General features: G+C 36.0%; 1 protein-coding gene across 2 annotated transcripts in view; it reads right to left on the bottom strand.

The window, feature by feature from the left end:
- ST18 (ST18 C2H2C-type zinc finger transcription factor) overlaps positions 1 to 16,711 on the bottom strand; it is a 198,645-nt gene that overhangs the window by 155,024 nt on the left and 26,910 nt on the right. The window lies entirely within an intron of this gene.

Below are 16,711 nucleotides of genomic sequence, written 5' to 3'. Positions count from 1 at the left end.
TCTGCTTTTCCATTTTCAGCAACCAGTGATATTGACACCACCCTTAAAAACAGCTCCTTTGATGTGCAAGTTAAGGATGCCTCTGTCACTTCGAGTCAATGGCCAACAGCCATCATTTCTTCATCATTTGTATGTAGGTGTGACATCCTCCATCTGTCTCTGTTGCCACTTAACCAACAATCACAGGATTTAAGGAAAACATGTAGGTAGATGGAAGATAGACATAAGAGCTGCACAAAGGATGGATTACTCTCTCATCCTCACTTATCACAGCATTAACTGGTGGAATGGAAATGCAACTAAGAGACAGAAGAAAAGGATTCAGCACAGTGAGGGGGGCATATGAAACCATACCACACAAAGCCCATTGATGGACAAACTGATCTCAGGCACATGATGAGGTTGTGCTGTGAGGTTCACATGTGAAGCTATGACCTATATGAAAAACTATTTTTTTCTACCACTGAAGACAACCACAGTGGCAGATTTTAAAATCAGTAATCTGACTGCTTATTGGGTTTGGCTAGAGTTTAATCAATGTTCTGTCTATACTCGTTCTTGTACAAGGGAACAACTGATTACAACCAGTTCCCAGTTTCCCCTTCCACATTATCCTGTGCTAAAATCCTACATTTCCTCTAAGTGCTTTTCTTGTTCAGCATCCAGAGAACACCTCAATAGCACAGGACCTCTTCATGTGTAATATTACATGTCATCATTAAAATCAATATATGATGTATTTTAATTTAGGACTTCAACCCCATTAAAAGGAGTGAAAATTAGCAGTTAATAATCTCTAATTCTCTTTTTCCTGTGACAGTGAAGTCAATGATGCTTTTACCATTTTACCCAGGCAGCAGCTTGAACTTCCCCCATTAATGAAGGGGTAAAGTGAACACAGAAGTGTTGTACAGACTGTGGGCAGGATCCAATAGTATCTAACAAAATAAAGAAGTAGAACCAATGAAAATTGGATGTCTTCAAACAAAAAGACCTTTAATTAGAACAAATGGATATTGTAGGAGAACTCTGAAAAAGAAAAAACAACACACAACAAAACAAAACAAAAAGAACCAACGCAACAACCACAGCATTCCACAAATACACTCATTATACACTCTTAACATTTGTTGTTCCAGTATTGGCCATTTTCTGGCACTTGCTTTTTCTATTTTTTCAAATAAATTTATTATTATATGAATATTTTTACATTTGTTGTCATTTGGATATATTAGTCTATAAGAATAGGAAAAAAAATGTTTAAAGGAAAAAAGATATTTCTAATCTCTCTCTATATATAAAGCACAAATGACATTGTCTTACGTTATTTATTCCTAAATGAAATGTGTTCTTTTTTCCATCAGATTCAACTAGGAACAATTATTCAGAAGTATAGGAAAAATTCTTCAGAAGTATGCTTCCTAAGTGTGCAAAGAGACTAGAGGAAGCAACACTTTTTATTTGTAAAAATCCCCATACAAGCACTTAAATGTGACTATTCAAGCTTTAATGTGAACACCACATTTGACAAATCTATCATCACATTCTGATATTTAACGTTTAAAATTGAAGAAGTTGTTTGGTTTTACAAGTAGTAGATATAACTAATAATTCAATTGCAATACAAATGGGACAAAGTTGCTCCTAATTTGTACATATGAAACATCAAGGCCGGATTATTGCAAAGACAGAACAATGTAACTGCATTAAATAATCTGTGTGGACATATTAGGAAAGAAAATTGGTGAAAAACAGAAAGTTACAGAACTTCAGTAAGTTACCGCTCAGAAACACTCTAGGAGCAGCCAGTGCCACAGAATAACCTGCAGCCTCTTTTGCCTGTTGGGCATTTAGAAGTCACAGGTGATCTAGTAGCATTTGTTACTACTAGATCACCTAAATGCATACTAAATACTACAGCACACCAAAGGAGCAGCTGGTTAGCTTAATGACTCTTCAGATGAATGACATTAGTGGAACCCCATGGCACCTTAGGGGCAGCATGATTGTGTCTTTCCAAGGATCAGGGTTAAATAATTCTACAGACATTAAAAGCTAATAGCTAAATCCATTGTTTGCACTCTGGAAAACCAAGTCAGTGTGTTTCCAGTATGGAAATGTTATCTAGGACAGAAAATTCCAAAGGCACCATCCAATCTCTTTGCAAATGCAGATTACAAAACTAGATGGAAAATTTATCAAGGCCTTGGAGGAAAATGGCTTTTAAAAACTGTTTTTAAGAGCCTCCTGTAGGACCACAAATGTGGATTTCTGTTCCACCAGAAAATTGTTTTTTTTTTGCTGTAGTTTAGACAAATCAGAAAGAAACTGCAGCTATTAAGAAATTGTACTAGTAGGACAAAGAAGTAGACCTTACAAAAGGAGTTCCACAGTACCAAAGACCTAACAGAAGAGACAGGGACAGAAAATGGTACTAGCTAGGCTATGCTACATACAATAATACAATAATATAAATACAATAATATTAATTTACAATCAACAATCTACATGCCATAAAAACTAGATGGAAGGGTCCAGATGCCAGGGTAGTGCATGGTAGCATGGTATACCTGCATGGCTAGTAATCAGGTGACATCTATAGAAGGCACATGATGATGGTCCATGGTCCACAAAGGAGGACCATCACATAGCACTTTTCACTACTGTGCCTCACAGCTGGAAGATTTAGGTTGCATATTCTTAATAGACAAAACCTTGCTAGACACAGCCTTGCTGTTACGTGCTTCCATCAGCTCAGTCCCCAGGCTCTTTAGAGAACAGATGAATAATTCCATTTGCAGGACATGATACCCAGCTCTTCACTTCTGGGGCACTGTACTATTACTGGCACTGAAGTTAAGACAATCACAGGTGAATGGTCATGTAGTTTGTTTACACGATGACACAATCCCTAAATTTATTATTTGTAGAGAGCTCCAATCAGAAAATCAGACGTTATAATGTCCTTAAAGCTAATATTCTCACCTAACAAAGAGACTTCTGTGGCAGATGGTTAGTTATTTGTCCTGGCAAACTTGGATGATATCTCTATTGTTGTACTTAATGGTGGCTATGAACTCTAAAAAGAAAAGGAAAGAAAAACAAACAACTACCACCAAACAAACAAACAACACCAAAGCATTTAATAACATTGCCTCCCCTGTGGTATATCCTGTTCCAGGCTGCTCTCACCTTAAAATTTACAAATGGCTTTTACAAGAAAGAGATTCTGAAGCTTTTATGGTTGTTTTGAAAAGAGACTTCATCATCACACTGACTGGCAGCAGGGAAAAGCAACTTAGGAAACTGCTTTTTCAAGGAGTATGTGAGCAATATTGTAACAGAAAAAAATGTGATAATGCCACAGCAAATGCAGAAAGAAAATTTTCAGTACCATCACACAGCTGATTCAAATTGAAGGGTGTTAAACAGGATTTGACCAGAACGAGCTTGCACATTTTCTACACTGTATTCTGAAATATATTCCTTCAAAATTTGCAAAGCTGGTGAAAATATTTCAGTTATCAGTGAAGGAATGATAAAAGTACAAGTATATGGGGCATAAAAAATGATGTTTATACAACCATGAGATTTTAAAATTCAATCATAAATTTTAAAATTAAGTTCAGTGTTGAAAACACATACAGTCCTCCACAAAAATGTATATATATATAAATATTCATCATTTATAAATGTATATAAATATATAAATGTTCATCATTGTAGTTTGGGTACATGATCTTCAAAACTGTTAACTATTCAACAGCACTGAAAGTGAATGAAGAAGGATGGTACTCAAGCTATACCTGAGTATTTATAAATGGACTTGAACATATTTTCTTCACAAGTCCTTATTAATTCAGATATGAAGATGTTGTCGATACTGCCTTTTTTAATTCATAAAATAAGAAATTCTTCCTCCAAGGTCTTCATTCCTATCCCACAGAAATTTTATTAGCAAGTACACACACTCCAGAAATTATCGCTACCATTATACAGAATATGTTTTGTTTCATCGTGGTTATGATACTATAAGCACTAAATGCATAGTCTTCCTGAGTAGTGTGATAAATTGTGATCTATCTTTCCACAGAGCATTTACAATTCCATTATTACTTCTTATCAAAATATTTTAAAAATACTTTTATCTTTCTAACTTTAAGTTAAAATTTTAACTATTTAACTTTAACATAGACGTTGCTGTTTGGAAAAGGATGCTTTTGGTTCTCAAACACCTGATTGAAGTTTGCCACTAACTTGATATGAATACAATTAAATTGAGAGGTTTATTTCATGCGTATCTATAACAGGCACAGAATAATAATATAGGTGAATTCATGATTTCATGTAATAAATGAACAAAGTACAATACTAAATTATCCTTTGAAATTCCAAGTGTTAGTATATCATTTCTGTCTTCCGTTAGTTTCACAAATCTATTTCTTCCCTTCAAAAATTAAAAATTGAAAGTGCCTAAGTGTTGCATCATTTTCCATTGCTTAGCATTTGTTTTGCTATTCTACTGATAGAGAAGGAAACATATCTTGTGCAGTAGTAGGCTTCACACCTGTCACACAGCACCAATGAAGTCAGCAGGAATGGAACGCACTGCACAGCTCCAGGCTGCCAGCCATGGGCCAGCAGGCTCCTGCAGCCAGGGCTGCATTTACTACACCCTGTTGTACAGTGGCCATCACTTTGCTGGGAACAACTTCTGCTTCACACGGAGTGGGAGCTCAGGTAGCAGGAGATATGTCCTATTCAGAGAAAGCAGTTCTCTTTTCTATCAAGCATCTTGATGCTAGCAAACACAGCTAGCAAGCATGTTCCAAAATGAAGCTTGCAGGCTGAGAGGAAGAACATTTACAATATGGAATTGATCCATTTTAAGCATTCTAGTTGGCAAATGTGCTGAAGTACTTAAAAATAAAAAGAGGGGTGGGGGTGGGGGGGTGCTGGGGGAGGGAGACTGGAGTCTGCAGCAGATAATCTGGCATGAATCAGGAACAATATTTTGTAGGTGGGCCCAGTACAAAGCAAGGTCCATTAGGCTCAAAGGACACTGCAACAGAACAATGGAAGCAGACAGGAAGTCTGCACTAATAAATATGCCCATTGGGCCAGTGCCACTGCCTAGCATGGCATAGATACATACAGAAGGATTATACACTAAATGGTGCAAACACAGTCCAGTCCATCTGTCATAAACATTAAGTCCAAAGGCCACAGGTGCAGATTGCACTAAAAAGTAAAAATTACACCCAGACAGAGACCACTTCATGTAATATGGAGAAGTAAAAAGGAAAAAAAAAAAGAAAAAAAAGGCAAACCAAACCAAACATGATTTGTTTCTAATCAATAAATGTTCTTAGAACAACCTTGTCTGTCCTTGGCGATTTCTACTTCTTTCTTTCCCTCTGTCTGTGTACATACATAACATATATTTTATTTCACAAAAGTGCTTTGAGTATTCAAGACCATTTTTAATTCAGTTAAATAAATCTACTTGATATTTGGGCAAAGCCACAGATAATTTAAAGTGAGATTCAGTCCTTTAGTGTGTTGAGAAGAGGATGTGTTTTCCCTTTGGAAGCAGAATCTATTAGACTCCAGGTATAGTTTGGATGACACTGATCTCTTACAGTGAAGCATCTTGAATATGTTCTCTGTAACTCTGTAGATTATTTATCTAATGCTCTCTACATGTCTACACACCGAAGAAAGTCCTTATAGAAGGTTTTATCTGCCCTAGTCTTCTTATTCCAGAAAAATCACAGGCTAGTAACCAAACAATCAGGGCTAAAAGGGAGCAGGCTAATGAAAAAGAGCTCTAAGTACAGTCTACCCAAGTGAAATGAGTCCCCAGATAAAACACTGACGCTCCATTTTATGTTTAGTTTCCAAATCAACTGTATATCAAACCAGTGGAAATCAGAATTTCAAGTTTGTCCTTCTGTAGGAACAAAGTGTAAGGTGCTGAATAAGTACTTATTATGTTGTCAGATGTTTAAATGAAATGCCAATTCTCTAGCAGCACAGAATTTTAAAATTTCAACCAAAAGCAACACATCTTTGATGGAGTGTCAGATAGCACTAGACTCCTGGTTTAATAAACAAACAAAAGCCATGCAAGAATACCATCATATTCTAACTGAACTGCATAATTCCATTTAAATTCTTGGCAATCCTATTGCTGTAATGCAAAAAAAAAAAAAAAAAAAAAAAAAAAAAAAAAAGGTAGATTTATTCATACAAAATCTCTGGAACTTTTTCCTCCATGAGAACTGGTATTAGCTATCCATATTTAGTCAGCATCACACATTTTACCTCATTAACTTCACTGGTGAAATCTGGCCTCCACAAATTACTGAATAAACCTGATACCTTTGTGATTGCACTAGCCATAAGATTATATAAACAGGTGAACAGGATGTCCTGCATTTTCTCCTTCTTCTGGCCAGACTTTTTATTGTACTTGCAGCCAAATATTGTAAAGATTTAATGTTACAGAAACCATATCCTGTTCAGCATCAAAAGAAGCAAGGTCTAGGGAAGTGATTCTGCCTTCTCTACTCTGCTCTCGTGACACACAACCTGGGATGGGACTTTGGGCAACCTGGACTAGTGGAAGGCATTCCATGGCAGGGACTAGATATTCTTGAACATCCCTTCCAACATGATCCCTTCCAATATGATTCTATGAAAGGAGTCAACTGGATGTTATTTCAAAAATATTAAAACAGCATTCAGGAACTCAAAGTCCTATAGTTTTCAAATTTTAAGAGGTGAATATGTTAATGTGATACTAGAAAGTGTTTGATTTGAATATGATGAATTAATTCTTTAAAAGAGATAATGGTGAAGAGCATCAGTCTCATTTTCCCAAAGTCTCAAATAGAAGGCATTTAGGAGAATGTTAAAATAAATAAACAAAAAGATCTCAATGTATAAACATTGATTTCTAAGACCTATTTCTCTACCTAATACCAGAGGATTATAGTATTCTGGTTATCATTTTTGCATTCTAGCTCTGGTGTCATCCAGTTTCCTATAGCCTGAACACACTCCTATTTTGATTAACAGAGGACTAGACAAAGTCTCCATTATTTTGCTGTTCCATGGGTAATAACCCAGTATCTTTACAGGTGTTTATTCCTGCCCTGTTGTTGCATCAATAGCTGTGACTTCAGCTGCTCCTACTTGCTCTGGTTCCCCCTGTCCTCCATGACCAGGAACAACCACAATAGTTTCTTCTCTAATTGAGTAGGACTGTTTGTTAAATTGCAATTTACTGTTTGTAAATGTGGCAGGCTTTGCTCTGCCACATTGCGAGCCAACCAGCTCTCATACATCCTCTACAGAAATAAATAAATATGACACCAAGCCCAGCCCTGTAGCAAGGCTTACTTATCACAGTCACTGTTGTGATGCCTGTTCACCCAGTGTTAGATCACCTAAACTCAATACTTAAGTTGAGTTTGCTTCCATTTCTGTTCATGTACTCTAACTATCAAGTAGTACTTCCTTGAAAGACAGGTTCCTGTGTCAGGATGCATGGGTGGAACCTAAACAAGTTCTAATGATTTATCACTAGCCTTCATTATCTATGCCCTTATGTCCCATTCCCTTCACTATGTTATTGGCAACACGTGCTCCTCACTATGTTGAACTCCTCCAAGACTGTTGTGTTGAGTTCTCATTCCATCTGCAGATCTGCATCATGGTATCATCACTGGCTTGTGATCTGAGGCAGGGAGGGTCAGCAATGACTGAACACATCAGAGGGAACACGTACGCACTTCCGTTCAGTTCAAGGCTACATCCTGTCCAAAATGTGGTGCAGGTTGATGATCACATAATCATGGAAGTCACATATATAGAGTATGGCTATCCTACTGCAATGCTTATTTTTAAATTTAATGTTTAAAACTGAAAACTCATATCAATGTTTTACCATTTTTGTAAAAATAAAGTTACATCAATTACTACTCAGTTAATTGGTTTACTATCTACATTTTCAGCTACCACATATCAATAGCATCAATAAGGATAACCAACTTATTTTGCTAGGTCCTAGCTCAGGAAAACCAGTTTTTTTACTAGCTCAGGAAACCCAGGTCACTGACTGGGCCCTGGCTGGAGCTCAAGCTAACTGAACAAGACATGATAACGCTATCCAGGAAAACAGGAACAGAAAATGAGAAATGACTGAGAGAGAGGAATGTGAGAAGCTAATAAACATTACAACATATAGTGCAACGAACAATGGCTGGATTTCACAGGAATTGAGAGATATTTACGTGACCAATGGCCAAAATAAAGGGGAGTACTAGGAACCTTCTGGGGTGTACAGTCTTGCAAGACCAACAGTGCCCAGACAATTGCAGCAGAAATCACATGTAAGGCCAGTACATGGTATCAGAAATAGTGAACTGGCAATGAGATATAACTAAGCTGAGACTAATTGAGAAAAAGTAATGTGGACAGGCATGTTTTTTATTTAGGAGTAGACTGAGGCATGTAAAAAATTTAACCAGAGTGGTGAAAAGGAACATTAAAAAACAGAAAGGCAAACAGAAGAAAAAGAAAAGAAGTAATAAAAAGTTAAGCAAGTCCTGTGAGCATTGCTGTCTGAGGGTAGCTGCTGGGTTTGATCAGCAAAACCTGAGTCAGGACAACAAACCAAACTTCTTGTGACCATGCAAGGCACATATCTAACTTCTAAAATCAGGAGGAAGGGGGTGAGGTAAAGGTCCTTTCCCTGGCCTTACAAAAGAACGTCTGGGTGGGACAGACTAAGCATCCTGGTATCACTGTGTCAGTGTCCATTCCAGGCCTTACCAGCATTCTCCCATCCAATTCCTAATGTCTTCCAGAGTATAAATCCATGCAAGATCGAATCCAAGATCGATTACAGTGAATTCTATATTCCCAAGCATATTGATGATTTTGTACTGATGACCTAATAAAGATCATGCATTAATTTTGCATTTAAAAAAGATAGGCTTAAAAATACCTGCTTATCATTTGTTCTAATATTTTCACTTCTAATCAAAAATGCATCAGAATTTTTGATTTCTTTGACACACTTCTCTTCTTTCTTCCTCAGCAAAAATGTTTACATCAAACTTCAGAGGAAAAGAAAAAAAAAAAAACAGAACGTAAACAGCATCAGATCAAACCAAGGCATGGTTCAGAATCCATAAGCCATCCATTCCCTACCAACAGCATTCAATATCCTGGCAGAATACCTGTACTCAGCAAATTTCCTACACGTGAGGAGATATGACAAGAACCCCTCCACTGGAGAGATCATCCCATCATGTAAAGGAGAGTCAGAGACCTGTGTAAGCCAAATTTGATGGTTTTTTCATTATTACCTATGTGAAAACAATACTGTGCCTTTATTAAAATGTGCAGCAGTATCCCTACTGCCTAACTGCAAGACAATCTCTTATATTTAGAGATTCATTAGATCTTCTCAATATACCAGTCTCATCTGATACATTGAAATAGATGAGCTCACTTAGGAGGCAGAAGGTAGTATTCACTTGCAAGAAAAATGTTATTTCAAAATTTCCTCAGTATTGCTCTACCTAAACGTGTGTTTTTGTTGTTGTTGTTTGTTTGTTTGTTTTTCTTCTTCAGACTAAACAAGCCCTGCTTTCTCAGAGTCTCTTCACAAGGCATATAGTACTCTGATCAACTTGGTAGCTCTCCACCAAACTCATTCCATTCATTCCTATGGATGAACATTCTGTCTTGTCTGGGTGTACCCAGAACTGGATGTAATATTCTAGATGTGGCCTAATTAGTACCAACTTAAGGGAAATAATAACTTCCTTAAATCAACTAGCTATTTTTCTGTTAATACAGTACAGTGCTCCATTAGCCTTCATCACTGCCAGCATACAGTGTTTAGCCCACTGTATACCAGGAAACTTATTAAACAGGACAGGTTCCAGGACAGATCCCCAAGAAATTCCATATCATAGGCACAGAGACAGAGTATAAACCATTAGCTACTACCCTTTCAGTCTTCTGATCTCTCCAGTTTTATGCTCATCTAGTAGTCCATCCATCTACTCTTTAACACTAGACCTTGAACTTGAAAATGTTGTGGGAGATTGTGCTGAAAAACTTACTAAATTCAAAGCAGATAACATCCCCTGCTCTCCTTAACCATGAATCTAATTATGTCATCATGTAATGCAATAGAGTTGTTCAAGAATTAAAAATTTCTACTCCCAATCACTCTTTTCTCCATTCATTTTCTCAGAAATGGCTTCCAAGAAAACCAGCTCCATGATTTCCCCAAGGATGAAGTGAATCTTACCAGCAAGTGAGTCTTCACTGTTTTATCTGTACGGCCTTTTTTGAAGATGGATACAATCTTTCTCTTATCACTTGGTACCTTCAGCAAATTCTACAACTTTTCGAAGATGGTAGTGGCCTTGCAAAGACATTGTCCAGTTCTTTCAAGACTCTTTGTGCAGCCCATCAGGGAACTGGATGTGCCAAGTTCTTGTAAATAAATCCTCAATCAATCCTCATCTCCTGTTGGTTGTTCCCCTCTTTTTTGAATCCTGCCTTTATACATAGAGCCAGCTGATGATGACTGAAGTGAAGAAGTTTTGAGTATTTCAGCCTTACCTGGTTTTGCTCTCACTAAATTGCCTGTCCCATTCAAGCAGCAGGCACACATTCTGCTTCTTCAGCTTTTTCCTATCCATTTAGTGGTAGCAGCTCTTCCTGTTGCACTTGATGTGCCTTGCAAGTGTCAATTCCTGCTGAGCTTTTGCTTACCTAATAGCATACTGACATGTCATTTCTATATTCCTCTTTTGCAGCTTGAAGTCTCCATCTTCTGTATACTGCCTCTTTGTTCTGGAGATGCATCACAGATTCCCTGTTTAGCCAGTCTGATCTTGTGATCAGACTCTCATCTACTCTCATCCTGCCAGATTCAGATCATTCTTAGCCACTTATTATTCCAAGGTCAAAAAGGGATGTTCTGGATCTCACAGAACTGAGCCATATTACACCAGGTGGTTTTACACAGTATACACTGACTTTATTCCTGACACTTCCTGATTCCCAGCATGAAAATCCTTGCTACCTTTCTCCCAAGCTGTGTAGATCTGCCAGATTTATTCACTGCTCAGATCAAATGTTAGGAGATTTGATGTGTTCAAATTCAAGTGCCACCAAAGACCATTAAAAATTTAGGTATGATGGAGGTGTTGTTTTCACTGGAGATGGAAGAAAGATTATAAAACCTGTTGTACTCAGGCTATCAAAACCTGCCTGTCTTCAAAGAAACATATGACCCTGCAAAATGATGCTGTCCACAATTGCAACATGAGCTCCAAATGAGATCTTGCTGAACCAAAGTCTATAAACTGCACCATCTTGGCAACATAAATTACTGAAAACCTTGTCTGTAGTTTGATTCCAAAACTGTTCTATTTTGTTGCATACTATGTGTAAGTATTCACATTTTCTGTGGTCATCGTTACCACCAGCAATAAACCACCAGAAAATCTTTACTCATACATTTTCTTTGAAACAGTGTAAATCTGCAACGAAAGTGGAATATTGTTTGACACATCCAATCATGTGATCAACACTTCTTTAGGAGCACTACTAATAAAATTATTTTCAAGGAAAAAAAAATGCAATATCCCTGTGAATCAGGTTCACAGGAAATGACATGCTGTATAAAGCAGATAGTATTTTTTAGGACCATATTCAATATTAATTCAATATTAATTACATATTTTCTTAAATTTTAATGTCTTAATTTCTTAAACAAAATGCATGTCAATGTGAACTTGTTGATACCTCTAAAAATATAAATGAGCTGCCAAGAATTGTCTGGAGAAACTGTGTAATATGTTGTGTATATATTCATATATATATATATATACTCTTATGCAAATCATAAGTATTCTGATAAAAAGTCACTACATATAGACATAGATTAAAAGTTTTCAGAAAGGCACACTTTTTTTTTTTTTTTTTTTTTTTTTGGGACCAACAAAAAAATTGCATTTCTACAGTGTTGGGAAAACCTAGTACATACAACTCAATTTGAGGTATGCCCTTAAAGTACAAAAGGAAAAAGTAAGGCTGTGTACTTGTTAAATATTGCAAAGCCTATTACTAATGTCCCCTGACAGTATATTGAGCAATAATATACATAGACTATGGGAGCTTCTTTTGTGATAAAATTGTTATTTTACAGTTAGGGCCAAATTCTGTAGTTAGGGTCAAATATAAGATCCACTTTCAGAATAGACATGTTAAAAACATAAAGGTGTTCAAAAATTTCTTAGCTTGTAACCAGATCATGGATATGTTCTACAAATATACATATATATATATTTCTTACATATCTGTTTTACAGTTAAGCTGACAGAGTGAATTTTGACCTCTTAGAAATGCATAGTTATGAGAAAAATAATCCAGAAGTTGTCTATGGAAAGGAAGTGATTTTCAGGGTTTCTAGAAAGCTTTAATTCCTTCTATACCTCAGTTTTAATGTTGAAATTATAAAGGTCCTCACCCTCAGGTCACCATGTACAATATTTTTTTTCTGGTATTGGGATATATAAGACACTATGTCTTGGGTTGAGCATCCTATTGATATCAGTGGGAGGTGAAAAATATCAAGAGGACATCACAGTGTAAAGTTGATTCCTGACATATGATAAAGTGACAAAATAAAAACCAAAAACCTAATATTTATTTGAGCTACACAGCAAAAAGGACAGATAATAAATTCTGAACAGAACTTTATGACAAAATGAAAAAAAAAACAAAAAAACTACAACAAACAGCTATGCTGTCCAGCCTCATAAGATCAGGGAGAAGCACTATTATGGATTAACTAAGTAGCTTCAAAACAAAATTGACTGTACATATATATGCATCACTAAAATGGTTGATCCACCAAAAGTGAAACCATTATATTGATATATAATACATTTTTCAGAATTATACCAATCCTTTAGGCTGGTACTTTGTTCTTCATATGGGTGAATAATATCTTCTTTCTCTTTGGGGAATTTTGAAGTTACAATTTCTTTGACAATGTTTATCATTCTAATTTATTGGCTCTAATTTATTTTAGGTTATTTTGCAATCTGCAGATTGATAACGTAATTACAAGTAAGGAACCTTAATTAACTCAATTTCTAGTGCAAATGCCACAGTGTCCTTGTTTATATGCAGAGATTTTTCACTAGTGAAGCTATCTCAATTACAGATCACCACTGACTGAATTGAATTAGTGCTATTTTCATCTGGGCACAAGATCACAATTTTTTGATACACGCTTAAGCAAAACACACAGCTTTATAGTTCAGTGACAGTTTTTTCCATATAGGGTAGTGCAAAAATATTAGTCACCACTACAAACACACACACACACAAGGATGGAGAAATCTGTCCCAGACTTGGAAACAAATGAACACACACCATAAAACTTAGCTATATGGTGATAGGATAATTGCACAGCTACTTTACAGAGAAGAATTAAAAAATAAAAAATCACATCAGAAAAGAGGGGCAAAATGAGAATATAATGTTACTATACCTGTAAGATTGTATGAGAGTCGTATCACAATCAAGAAAATACTAAACATTAATCTAGCAAGAGACTGAGAACTTCAATGATAAGATAGACCTTCTGTTCATTAATCGTGAACAGCTCTGCTGTAATCTTTTATATTTGGCCTGGATATAGATAAGAATAGCAAACTTCCATCATAACAATATATTTTATTGAAATACATGTTTCCAGCAACATTGTTTTGGTCCCTGAATTTTGGGGTTTTATATCCCATATGCTACAGAAAAAGCCCGACCAGATGTTCATGAAATTGAACATGTAAACAAACTTAATTGGAGAAATACAAATACTTGGACATTTGGATTTCAACATCAACTGGCTAAAACCAGATTATTTAATATTATATGAACCACCTCAATCTTTGCACTACTTTTAAAGAAAAGCATTTGACGGGGAGAATGGAGAATTGTTCCCCCCGCCTGTTCCCCCCCCAAGTGCTAATGAAGAGTATCAGTTACTGTAAATGAATACTTCCACTGTGGCTCAGCAAAATACAATTTCTCACAACAATTACACCCAGAAGAAACTCAGATGTATGTGAAAAAGTCTATAGGAAAATATTATGTGCCAAAATAGTATGAACGTCAGAAATTTATCTGGGGAAGGAAGCTGATTTTGACTTTTGCATTCAAATTTATCTACTTAAAACACAACCAAAGCCAACAGTGAAAACTGTAGTAAATATTGTTTCTCCACTCCCCTTCAAATGAAGGGAATTGAACTGAATCAAAACCAAGCCTTTGGTAAAAGTTTTAGGTTTAAAGTGGAAATCATCATTTAACACCCCATCACTCATATGTCTCCTGTTAGATTGGGCCTTCTGTTACCAAAGAACATCTGTAAAGGGTGTTCTTTCATAAGAAATTCAACTGTACTGGATTGTAAGACCTGTGTGTAAAGCTATGGTAACAAAAGTGGGGGAAAAATATGTCACAGGCCAGATACGCAAGAGTCATTTATCTCTATCTCCTTCCCACCTCAGTTTATGCTGTTGCTGCTTTAAAGTTATAAGGGAATTCCTTCCCTGCAGTAATGCATTCTTACAGCTCTCCAAACTACATTCACACTTATGCCATTTGACTCCAGTAGCATACAACAGAACACCCTGTGAGAAAGGGTTGCTGTGTAGAACTTGTCACCTTTAAGTGCTTGAGAAAAGGCATAAAGTAAAACCTGTTTTTCAAAGATGCTGGATACTTTCCAATGCCTCTGTAATCATTTTAAAGAAGAGCATGGAAGGTAAGTAGAACAAGTGAAGAGAATTTTCAAAAATGTTTACCATTCATATAGTTCTATTCTCTATTCTCTCTGAAGGAATTGGGAAAACTCTCCCTAAGCTCATAGACAGCAGATGTAAGTCAGCATTGAAATCAAAATAGAACATTACTTTTATCTGGTGATAAAATTCTTAGGATTTTTTTTTTAATATATATATATATTCAACAATTACAATTTAATAGCAAGGTAGTTTCCAAAGCACTTAGTACATTCTGTGAGGAAACAGAATGGGAACATGAAAGTTTCTCTTTTTAGATCCACAAAAAGCAGTTCTGAACAGAAGCTTTTCAGAGACGAGCTTTTGCAGCTAACACGTGTTGAAGGATGTTTTCATGCACAGACTATACAAGCTGATTCTTTTCCTTGCTTTAAATCACAAAAGGAAACCACAAACAAACAATGGCTTTAAAAAGTGAAACAAAAGATAATTGAACTTTATGTACAAGGTTTGTCTGCCTCCCTTACTCTCTCTGTGTTACACACGCACACACCTTTATGTATATACAAGGAAAGGAAGATAGAAACTTTAAAACTAACACTTAATTTTAATTATCAAAATTTGCTACCTAAAATGAGAGACATATATATATATATATGTATATATATTTGTATATATATATTTAAATTCAAGTATTTTAAAGCTTGATTCCTGGAAATAATCCTTTCTCATAATTTGCTACGCTGCTGTCAGCTAAATGCATTCTTTACTGCAAAATGTATAATACGTATTACACATTAGTTTCTATAATAATTACACAAAATAAGCAACTTTCCACGAGCTATACCATGCTACAAAATGCACGTTGTTGCTTATATTCCTCTGCTGAAGCAGTCTGTCATTACTGTACTGTCCCAAGTATTTTTAAACTGTTGTTTTGAGGAGGATGACTGAACGACTGTGGGCCTTTACCATTTTTTTTTTTTTTAACGGAAAAGTTAAAAATCAGAAGTACAGAGTATAAATACACAAAGCTTTTTCACATAGCGCTCCACTTCGATTTCAGCACTCTGTACTGACCTCTACTGGTTAATCCGCTGTAACTGTCATAAATATTAATCAGTTTACTTCTATCAAAATTTTGCAGTCTTTTGTTTAACTTCAGGGATAAAATAAACTGTTATCCCCCACCCTACCAACTTCTCTCTGACAGAAATTCAAAAGAGATCAAGCTTCCAACTATTTGTGGCAGCTTATACATAGGAGATGAGACGCTACGGAAAATCATCATTAAGAACAACAGAACAGGTGTAGAAAGATATTAAAATCAGAAAACTCCATGTTAAACTTTGGTTGTATTTTTTATGATTGAATAATTCATCACATTTGTTTTATTTGCTGTCCCGTGTCTGTATCATTAGCTGTTCAGCATAAAGTCTGTATTTTTTTCGTATAGTACCCAGCATCTGACCCACGATTAGGACCAGAAGTATTACTGTAACAAAAATAACAAAGTTGTGAATATAAATTCATCATCTTCAATCATCCTCATTTTACAGACTTCTGCTTCAGAGAACATGCTTGTCTCTAGAAGTCTTTTCAGAGAAAACATTTGCTCTAATTGGGACAGAGCTGGCAGCTTACATACTGCATACCAGTGGATCAAAGTACAGTAGCAAGTTTGACATTATAAAAGTGTCAGTATGAATCCTTTGTCAAGCCCAACTCATTTCCCTGTCTTACTGGGAGCAGTGACGTGGTCACCTTATCTTTTATACTACTAAGTCAAGTCTGATCAATCTACATTCTAACTTTTTACAAGAAAAAAGCCTTGGTTCTTTATGTGCCTTACAGTAAAA

This window comes from Anas acuta, chromosome 2, assembly GCF_963932015.1.
Source record: "Anas acuta chromosome 2, bAnaAcu1.1, whole genome shotgun sequence".
NCBI lineage: Eukaryota > Metazoa > Chordata > Aves > Anseriformes > Anatidae > Anas > Anas acuta.
The sequence above is the reverse complement of the archived record's forward strand: the minus strand, read 5'-3'. Positions and strand labels throughout refer to the sequence as shown.